The sequence below is a fragment of the Ptychodera flava genome, chromosome 7, assembly GCF_041260155.1.
Source record: "Ptychodera flava strain L36383 chromosome 7, AS_Pfla_20210202, whole genome shotgun sequence".
Taxonomy (NCBI): Eukaryota; Metazoa; Hemichordata; class Enteropneusta; family Ptychoderidae; genus Ptychodera; species Ptychodera flava.
In genome coordinates, this window is record NC_091934.1 from 36331738 (window position 1) to 36335340 (window position 3603).

Here is a 3603-nt window from a genome sequence, read left to right on the forward strand (position 1 = left end):
TTGAATAAAATTTCCTTTCTGGTTGTGTTAGTCACTCAATCGAAATACTTTTGTTCACAATTGATTAAGTTGTCCTAAATTGCCAGATGTAATATCCTAACCTATATTGTCATTATTTCTGACCAACGTATAAAAACTTGGCCCGTTCGCCAAAGCACATATTTGACGAGATGTTTTGCGAAACGGTGAATAAATATATTGGATGAACGGCCGTACTCTATGCACTGGGGAGATATTCATGTTGCAGTCTTCCCGAAAAAAATGGGGATGTTTAGGCGATAATAAAGGCGATGACTTAGTTGAATAAACAAAACTTTTCGGACATCATATTTTTATCCAGGTACACTTGTTGGTTTTCCTTAAAACTAGTCAAAACATTCTGCAACAATGATGATGTCTCCTTGTGAACGTCCTTGAACCCGTAGTCGCGACCATTGTATTTTATGAGTTCTGTGGTTGATGATTGGTAGAATTAAGGGAGCGTTCAGTTATTATGGCCGGGGTGGGCCGGCAAAATCAGGGGGGGGGGGGTAACCTCAAATTTGAAAACTGCAAAAGGGGGTGTCATGTATTTTCATAAGTATCCGTCCCGTCAAAAAGCAGTTTCAGTGTTCAGAAATATTCTGGGAGATAAAAATGATTCGCTGCATGATTTCATTCTCTGAAGTCATTTAACTGTAAATCTGAACAAAAGTATAATTATCTGTCACATGAACATCTTGACTTGGCAACTCTGAGGCTTGTCTTATTGTAAATCGAGCTCACTGAGGGCAATGAACAATTCCTATTACTTACATATTAGAGATATAGAAAGTTTTGTCAGGGAAATTATTTAACAGTTACCTGTAGACTACTAGTACCATGAAAAGTGAAATTATACGTTTAGGTGAAATTCCAATATCATAATTGTTGTCAACATCTGAACTTTCAAATACCCTATTTGAATCAAGTACATTTGTATCAATATCAAACACCTATAAAAGCACAAATTAATTTAGTCTAGCATTGTAAAAAAATTATTCATATTTTCCTCCTACACTCCCATGTACAGTGAATCTACATTTTGGTAAACTTCCAAAATCCAATTTCTGGCGAACACATCAATTTCTTACCACCCTAGTCTAATCAAGTACATTAATATTAATAATAGAGAGTACATAAATACACAGGTTTACCTATTTTTGTTTTGAAAAAAATTATTCATACTTTCCTCATAGACTCCCATGTATAGTGGATGAACATTTTCAGTGAAATTCGGCAATCAGATTTCTTGTACACATAATATGTACCTTGAACCATCACATTCTAATCAAGTACAATTATGTTAATTATTGAACGTCTGTATGTGCACAAGTATAGCAAGTTTTCCATTGGAAACAAAAATATTCACAATTTTATCATTGACTCCCATGTATAGTGGGATGAACATTTTCGGTGAAATTCTAAAGTCAAACTTTTTGTCGACATACCAGTTGTAACAACCCTATTTCATTTAAGTACATTTATGTAAATTATCAAATATCTATAAATGCATAGATATAGTTTTGCATTTAAAAAGTATTACATAGTTTTCTCATACATTACCATGTAATGTATGAGGTAATTTCAAAATTATAGCAAGTCAGAAGGGGAAATCTGAGCATTAACACCTTGTGAGTTTGTAAGGAAGGTCATTTGAAAAAGTCTAAGATCTTTTTTTGGATTCTATCGCTCCATACCCCCCCCCCGAGGTGTTTGTGTGTGCAGCTTTACTCAAGCAATGGGGAGGGGGGTCATGAAATTTTGTCATCTTAAAAGGGGGTCAAAAATTTTTTGGTACATCGGGTAGGGGGGTTTCACTTATTTTGACTGATGCGCAGGAAGAATTTGCCGGCCCACCCCCGCCCATAATAACTGAACGCTCCCTAATGTATCAAAATTTGAAGACACACGAGACTGAATCCAGAGATTGTTAGGCAACTGACGAGGGGTAGGGGCGAGACGGACGGCAAGAGTCCACAGACCAAGGGAGCATCAGCAGTACGCAGTACATTGCATGCTTTCTGAGAATGAAGCGCGTGTATCTGCCTAAGACCAATGTTCCTGTCCTGTTTCGGAGGATAACTTTCGAGCTGCGTAGCTAATGTTGAGGTTCAGATATCCGAATCTTTCGTGTTCGAAGGGCTTATCGATTTACAGAGAATACTAAACTTTTGTTATTAGTTTACATGTACATAACCCAGCACACGGGGCAAAGCCAAATACTTACCAGATTGGAAAATTTCTGCGAGTCGCTCTCACCAGCGGTCGCGAGGAAAAAATACGTCGGTATCATTGCTCCGCCATGTTTATTGTTGTTTGTACGACTAGTTTGAAAGTCATAGACTTTCTTAACGGTGAAATTCATATTGCCATTCAATATTTTACGCACTAAGTCACCTGTGCATTTAAATACGTCCATTCGGAAGCAAAAACGTTTACAGACTTTCGATGGTGATAACTAGCTCCAGGCCGTGACATGTCTCCAATTATGAAGTTTACCCGGTAAACTTCGTAAATCGAAATCAACGTCAACATTGAGCGGTGATCGCCAACCGTTAAATCAATGTCGGCAAAATTAAACATCAAATGGCTAGACTTGAGAGAGAGAGAGAGAGAGAGAGAGAGAGAGAGAGAGAGAGAGAGGGGGGGGGGGGGAGGGAGGGTTTATTTTATTATTTTATTTTATTAAACCTTGTTTAACGAGGGTAGCCTGGTAAGCATCAGTAAAGATGCTTATCTTCCCAAGGGCCCTCAAATGAACATACAAACTGATACAAAGCAGAACAACATGAAACATGACTAACAAAGCTAGAACAATACAATGCACAGAAAAAAGTGGCCAGGAGTCACCACCTGCACACAGGAGAAAAAAAAATGCACAATCACACTAGATAACAAAAACAAATTTAACAAGAAAACTAAAACTCACAAACACAAAAATTATACCCAATACGCTTCAGATAAGCAGTTTTAAAACTGCTCAATGAGTTACTAGATCTTATATATAAATTGACATTATTCCACTGATTGGCACTATTTACAGTAAACCCTTTTCGATAAAAATCCTTATTTGTTGCAGGAACCACTAACAATTTTTGCATCTTAGATCTTGTAACTCTTTTATGATCAACTTCGGTAAAAAGACTTGTCATATATATTGCGGTGCAAGATTATTTAAACATTTAAAAGCCATACAAACATTCTTATAAACTATTCTATCTGGTAATGGCATTATATGCAAATTGTTTTAATAAATGCTCGGTCGAAGCATTATACCTTGCATCACACATCACTCTGATAGCACGTTTCTGAATCTTATGCAACCCTTTCATAAACGGTGATGCTCCCCATAAATGACAACAGTAATCCAATTGTGGTAAAATATAGCTATTATAAAAATGTTTTTCTTATATTAATAGGTAAATACTGTCTTATTCTCTTGAGCAAAGCAATATTACTATTTACTTTATCATCGTTACAGTCAAATAGAGGCGTTCTTGTCGCGAAATGATCATGGTCTTTAGGATGGATGGATTATAGTGTCGTCGGTTTACACATTTTCGCTGTACAGATATCGAAAAT